Source organism: Crinia signifera, chromosome 2 (genome assembly GCF_055691185.1).
Source record: "Crinia signifera chromosome 2, ASM5569118v1, whole genome shotgun sequence".
In the NCBI taxonomy this organism is placed as follows: Eukaryota; Metazoa; Chordata; class Amphibia; order Anura; family Myobatrachidae; genus Crinia; species Crinia signifera.
In genome coordinates, this window is record NC_139218.1 from 133,264,817 (window position 1) to 133,272,369 (window position 7,553).

General features: G+C 44.7%; 1 long non-coding RNA gene across 1 annotated transcript; it reads left to right on the forward strand.

The window, feature by feature from the left end:
• The first annotated feature begins 612 nt into the window (after positions 1-612).
• LOC146060046 (uncharacterized) lies at positions 613-5,538 on the forward strand. Its single transcript, XR_014470367.1, has 2 exons — positions 613-2,710; positions 2,743-5,538. It is a non-coding gene; the product is annotated as an uncharacterized LOC146060046 (long non-coding RNA).
• Positions 5,539-7,553: the final 2,015 nt, after the last annotated feature.

Genomic DNA, 7,553 nt, shown 5'->3' on the forward strand with positions numbered 1-7,553 from the left:
GTCTGTGGGGCAATAAAGGGCCCGCTGGGACTTGTAGTCCCACAGTAGCACAAATAGTTAAATAGATACACACACTGACAGTACAACTTTATTACACACGGTGCCCATTCATCCAAACACCTATTTTGCCACGAAGCATCGGTCCCCTTGTCCTGTAGAATCCACTGGGGTACCTGTGGGGAGAAAACATACTCACAGACGTCTTCAGCGCTTCTCTGGGAGCCCTGCAGCACTCTAATCATGGTCCGGTATTCTGTTTACATCTGGGGCTCCACCCAAAGACCAGGACTTAGGCCCACCAACCTGCCAATCATGGTCCGGGACAACCCCCATGCCGGTCCATGATTGGCTAAGTCCCGGTCTGGGGGCTAGGCCCCAGATGTAAACAGAACACCGGACCGTGATTAGAGTGCTGTAGGGCTCCCGGGGAAGCGCTGTAGAGTATGTTTTCTCCCCACAGGTATCCCAGTGGATTCTACAGGACAAGGGGACCGATGCTTTGTGGCAAAATAGGTGAGTTTGGATGAATGGGCTCCGTGTGTAATAAAGTTGTACTCTCAGTGTGTTTGTGTATATTTAACTATTTGTGCTACTGTGGGACTACAAGTCCCAGCGGGCCCTTTATTGCCCCACATGCTGGGACTTGTGGTTCTCCAAGTCCCTGCATGTGGGGCAGGCTTGCTGGGACTCAGAGAAACTATTGTATACGGCTGTGGAACTATATATTTTTACACAATTATCAGCTCGATGCCCAGGGGCATCGAGGATAGCCCTGGGCTTCAGCATGGGCAGGTAAGTTTTGGAGGGGGGACCCCTTCTTTGGGGGGGGTCGCCACTCCCCCAGGACCCCTGCCCATGCTGACCGGTCAGGGGGTGAATGCTTTGGCCGGGGGGACTTGTATAAAAAGTCTCCCCATTGTCATTACCCTGCTGGCTGGTTGGGCCCGGTGCTGGTTCTTGAAATACGGGGGACCCCTACTCATTTTGTCCCCCGTATTTTGGGAACCAGGACCGGCCCTTGAGCCTGGTGCTGGTTTAATAAAATCCCAGGGACCCCTATTTGTTCAGCCCCGTGATTTTATGAAACCAGGACTGGCTCCTTGAGCCTGGGGCTGGTTATGCTCAAGAGGGGGGACCCCACGCTGTTTTCTCCCCCACTTTTTTAATTTAACCTTTTTTTTTTTAACACCAGAACCATGCACAGATTGCAATGATCTGTGCATGTTTCTGACAAATTCGCCAGTCAGAACCTGGTCTATTTTTTTGGTGATTTTTGCACATTTTTTGGGGGCGATTTCCAAATTCGCACCCCAGTAAATTTGAGAATTGTATGTTTTTCAATGGGAAAACATCTGTATGCGAATTGAGAAATCACCACTTCAGAATGTGCGAATTCATGGCAAAAAGTGCAATTTTTTTGCCGAAATTCGCATCTCATTAAGTTGGCGATTTCTGAAAAACGTGCAATTTCGGACGTTTTTGCGCAAAAGGAGCGGCTTGACAAGAGGAATACGACATTTAAAGCCCATGTCTAGGATCGGTCTGTGTGTGGTGGTTCTTGGTGCACCAACTCCAGCCTCAGTCCACTCCTTGTGAAGCTCCCCCACACTTTTGAATGGCCTTTTCCTGACAATCCCCTCCAGGCTGCGGTCACCCCAGTCCACACTTGCTGTCCATTTACCATCTATTAAGTCAATATACATCTGGATGCGGATTTTGAGCATAGCATTTGAGGGGAAAGCTATACCTATTACAGCATTATACTGGGTAAACAAGGTTATTAATGGGATTGTTTAGACATTTAAAGTCTGTTTATGTACAGCAGGATATGCGATTATTAGTATTACTGTGACACTTTTATAAATATCTTTTTTCGTATGTTTATTAAATTGCGTTTTTTTTTTATATATATTTATCTTCGATTAATTGAGAAGCGCTCCCTGACATTATATCCTTTTGGAGTAATTAGCTGTATAAAGTGTGACACTTTGAGCCTACATTATTAAACCTTTTCGCAAGATTCTAAATTTTCTGAGATTTTGGATTTGGGGTTTTTATAAACTGTAAGCCGTAATCATCAAAATTAGAACAAAAAAAGGTTTGAAATATCTTGCTGTGCATGTAAGGAGTCTACATAATATATTTATTTCACCTTTTAAGTTGAATTACTGAAATAAATCAACTTCTGCAGGATATTCTAACTTTTCAAGTTTCACCTGTATACAGTATGCCAGACTTTTAACAGGAGAATGAACTGTAATTGATCTAGTACAGTATTTTCTTGCACCAGCAAGCCGTAATTATGGTGTGGCTATTAAGTTTTCACAAGAAATCAGGTAAAGAAACAAAACAGTTGCAGTAAATGAAGAAGCAGTACAGTATCAAAACTATAAAAGTACAACAATCATATAGCAAAATTAGATTAGTCACAAATTTGGAGGAGTGCAAGCAGATCAACTGCACAGAAAGTCTGTATGGTAAAGGGCTACAAAAAGATGGGGTTGCAGTAAGGCCAAGTATGCAGCAATCATACAAAAATCTGTCTCAATAACTGCTAGCAAAACAGTAGACAAACATAATAAAATTCAATAAAATATATAAAGGAAAATAAAAAAGGGGGAGGGTGGAGGGACAAAGGGCTCTTTAAATATCAGGCAATGGTGTGGTTGATTTTTACATAAATCTGAACATACCTGACCTTGGAGTCCTGGCTTGGGTCTTCCGTCAAGTTTGGATCTCCAGGCTTGGGTCTTCCGTCAAGTTTGGATCTCCAAATGAGGCAAAACTTTTTCTAAGAAATCTCAGATCTCTCATGTGTGGATTACATGCAAGAGTATCTACTCCATGGCCAGGCACCATTTCACACAGAAGAGTGCATGGAGAGGTTGGAGGTTGTAGCTGTGCTTCAATAGATGCTATTAGAGAGGTTACTAGAGTGGGCTAGAAGGGTGTAAATGTCAGACAACAGGCATCTTTGTCACTATATTTTTGAAACCGTATATTTTTCTCCTTACTGGCTGTTTTGGTATCAACATCAGCTGTACCTCAAAGTTCTCAAAGTGGAAATAGTATTTTAATAAAAGTGCATAGTAAATGTAACAATCTTTGTACATTCAATTGTTGTGGTGGCTGTTAACTTTAACTACTCCTATCCTGGAGTAAAATATGAAAATCAATCATGGATCATTCGGTAGAAGAACTGTAGCAACCTCTTACTACTGCCAGCTGTCATAGTACTTATAGAGGTGATCAATGACTAAAGAGGTGTAGTAAACAATGTTTAGCAATCTAAAAAAATGTTTTATTGTTCTAAAAAAAAAAACATCACCTTTAACTATAAAGGGAAATGCTACTGTCAAAGTAAAAAAAAATTGCCACTATCCCATACACCACACAAGTGGCAAGGAAAAGTTCAGAACATGGCTGTGGTGGTGCTGCTACTGCTCTTTCATGCACAAGAATGCTTATCGTTAAACTCCAAGCCCAACACAGACAACACCTTTTTACTCTGAGTCTAGATAGGTCACCTTTAAATCAGTACACAGAAAAGACATGAAGGATGAACATACTGTACAGTTCAAAAGATGGACAGATCCATGAGAAGAGTCTTAGGATGCTATGTGTGAGTAAAAGTTATGATTCTGTTTTGGACCTAAAAATGAAGGTTGCTACTATGGAAGAACAATAATAAAGAGGTGTATCTGACACAGAGGATGTTTATGAGGATTGTGTTGGACAAGAACAAACTGATAAAATTCATAATGAGGTTTGTGTCCATATAAGTCACCATAAGTGGCAGCAGTGATGATAATAAAACACATGGTCATGTCTAGGCCAAATTCTGACATTTGTCAAGGCATCTGCATCATTATTAGTGCCAGAGTAATAAGAGGTAGGGACAAAACCATCTAGACACAATGATAGCAGATGGTCCATTATCAATTTTGCAAAAATACTCTTCTATTCAAAATTAACAAAGAGAATCCTTGTGCACTAGGGCTGCCGATGATGCTTGGGGTAAAGCTTCATAACCTAAGGGGACCAAGAAGATGACTAGTAGTTTTACACTTTTATCTGTGAAACAATCATTTGCAAGAGGTGCCAATTAGGAAAAGGTCAACCCTGTTGCAAATGGATCACTCAAACCACAGATTTGTGTGTTATTTTTTTCTGTGCAGGGTAAATACTGGCTGCTTTATTTTTACACTGCAATGTAGATTTCAGTTTGAACACACCCAACCCAAATCTAACTCTCTCTGCACATGTTACATTTGCTCAAGTGCAACATGGTTTTGTCCATTGGCTAAAAATGTGTCAGGTCAGGTCTGAGTAATCCCAAATGTCAAAGTACCCTTTTCATGAGTCTAATTTTTTGCCACACACTGCAATGTCCAATATGCTGCATACATACTTCCCAAAACTGGACAAAGAGAAGGGGCCACCCGAAATTAGGGGGCATGACCTACTATCGTGGTACACCTGTGACGCCACATACCCCATTTTTTCCACTATGGGGGCAGCCTCTCTGAATAGACACAGTCTATTCACTGCTGCACCACCACAGGACACTGCTGGCCCCAAAAAATAATAATAAAATTTACTAGGATCTGATCATCATTATATATTATTCCACTATTATAGCAAAGTTAATTTATATTTGCATATACTGTATTAAGCTCATTAAGATTCTATGAAGTACATCATAGAGAACCTTTCAGAGCGCAGCTCAGTGATACCATACCCCAGGACTTACCATGAACCCACAAATACACCTCACCCCGCCCGGACCCTAAACAATCCACACACCCAGATCTCTAGCATCTGCTGTGATTGGTTGACAGAGGTCATATTTCACCTCTAGCATCTGCGTTCCAGTGTTACCCGGAATTCCCGGCAGCGCTTAGCGCTATGCTCGCTGTCAGACGCTAGATGTGAAATATGACCTCTAATGTGTTAGATGTCATATTTCAGAGGGACATGCGGGCAGGCAGGAAATGGATGGATGGATGGGCGGGCAGCTGCAGAGTGTTCGAGCCACCCAGATCGCTACCGCAAGCTACCAGTAGCTTGGGAGCGACGGGTTGGTGACCACTGATATAGGGTTTAAGTTCCTGATCCCATATATTATCACAGGGCCCGGTAGCAGCTTATCAGGATTATTTTTTTTGTGCCTCAGGGGCTAATTGGATAGCCCCAGCTGAACCTATTAGCAGTAGTGAATCACTCAGGTATGAACCTTCAAAAATATATCACTTGGATATCGAAACCGGTCGGTATGGAGTATACAGGAGGACTTTAAGGACTTGGGACCATCCAAGGAGCGATCCAGGGATGCTTGTTTGATTGTGTTACAAACTGCTCTGTGTGTCTGCATTTGCTGTAGAAAAATCACTCCTGTTAGGTTTAAAAAAATTTTTTTTATTGTATTGCACCATGAAGTTTCTCTTCTATGTCCTTTTGAGACAAAACCAGTGATAAGAAGATTGATGGAACCTTGGTGACCCCTTTGTCCCTAAATAAACGTGTTTGTCTACATTTGCACTGTAGACCATTTATTTCGGTAGGAGGCTTACATCAATATATGAATTAAGCACTAAGAACGTTGTCATTACAGTGTTACACTATTGTGTGTTGTTTCTTTCTTTTTTGGGTATCGACACCTGCAAAAATTGAGAAAAAGCAATCATATTTTAAGAGCCCAGGGATCCGTCCATATTGGTTTTGGTACACTCATATAGCATTCGATGCAAATAGTATGATTAAATACAGCAGTTATTCCTCACCTACATGTATAGCCTTTCCAACCTAAACCATTTTTTCTACTTTGTATCAACTCTGAACGCTAGTACACAGCAATATTCTGATTAATATTTTGCCTATAACTATGTATGCATTCAACTCACTATTACTTACATGATACATCACTCTGTAGTGATTACTGTAAATGTTCCAGATACTCCAACAAAGGGTCCGCATAAAGGGTTATCAGAAATCCAATTTCTCTGACATGCAGCAGGGGCCACTGGGAATCACTTCGGGTTTTGGAGCATGGATAGCTGGGAGCTAGGCACTACTTAGTTTTAATACAGGGGAGACTAGCTCCTCCCCTCCAAGACCCATCATCCCCCAGTGAGAAAATTGTGCCTGAGGGAGCTAGTCACAGCTCTCACTGCTCCTGCACTACTCTAATACTTTGCAGTCTTTATTTTCTCTAATCTTCATCATCTACACTGGGGATCCCTTCCCTGCTTATTGAAAAGCTAGGGTCCGGGATTCCAGCGCCCCTGGGTTTTTCCCAGGCTGTCAGTCAGGGCCTCTTCAAAGGCACCTGCCGCGACATCACAGCGTTCCTGCCACCCTCCATCAAAGGGGATTGCCAGGCGCTACTGCAGAGCCTCAGCAGGGGTGAGTAAGAGACCCACATCTAGTATTGTTATACAGTACGCCGCAGCGCTAATCCAGCAGACGCCGCGCTAATAAGTGGCGCGGCGGAAGGGGTTAATGGCGGCCGCGGTCTGAGCGTGCCTTGTAAAAGGGCGCACGTACTAGCCCCCACCTGTCCCTAGCCTCTACACGCGGGCAGCGCTGTCCCTGCAGGGCGCCGCCGCCATTTTGACTGGCGCGGCGGTGGTTAATGGCGGCCGCGAGGGGGATTTATAGCACGCCTGAATAGACAGGCGCAGCAAGCCCTCCAAGCGCTGGCAGACTCTGTCCCCTACCTAAGCAGGGCACAGGCAAGGCTGCGGTGAGGAGGGGGGGAAGGTGCGCGCTGAGGTGGGCATGGCGCGGCCCTGTTAACACACACACACTATATGCTGCTCTCTCCTCTTGTCTTGCAGGCAGACTGCTGCTACTGTAACCCTTTCAGGGCACTATCTGTCATTTTGACTGTGTTTATAGGGACTTACTCCCTTCCAGGACCCGCTCTCCCAGGGGGGATTTGGGTATTGCCCTAGGGTGATCCACTGTCTTGTGTGTGTGTGTGTGCTTGTGTGTGCCTTAAAATTGAGTTGCCCACGTGCAGACATGGCGAGCAAGTCCAAGGCTGCTCAAAAGTCTTTCACATGCACAGTTTGTTCCAATAAGTTCTCCCAATACTCTGATGGGGGAACTTCAGTCTGTCAGACCTGTGCGGTCCCCCCGTCAGGGTCCCAGACTACCGACACACCAGCCCCCCAGTGGGCTGCAGCCTTAGTCGGCACTATGACTAAGTTGTCTGCGGAGTTGGCAGTATCCCGCAGGGCAGAGCCTGCATGGGCTACGGCTTTGTCCAGGTCGGTGGACTCCTTGGCGGGGGCCCTGGCCAAGCCCCAGAGGCCGGGTCCCTTAGCCCAGAAGCGCCCCTTTCAGATGATGCTTCAGGGAGAGGACACCGACGAGGAACCTGAGCCCTTTGAAGAGATGGAAGAGGGTGAGTGGGAGGAGGTACAGGATACCCCTCAGGAGGCGGAGCCAACTCCGGTTGGTATAGAAGCCCTTATTCTTGCAGTTAAGGAGGTGTTACATTTGCCTGAGGATCCTCTTCCGGCTCCCCAGGAGTTGGATTTATTTGG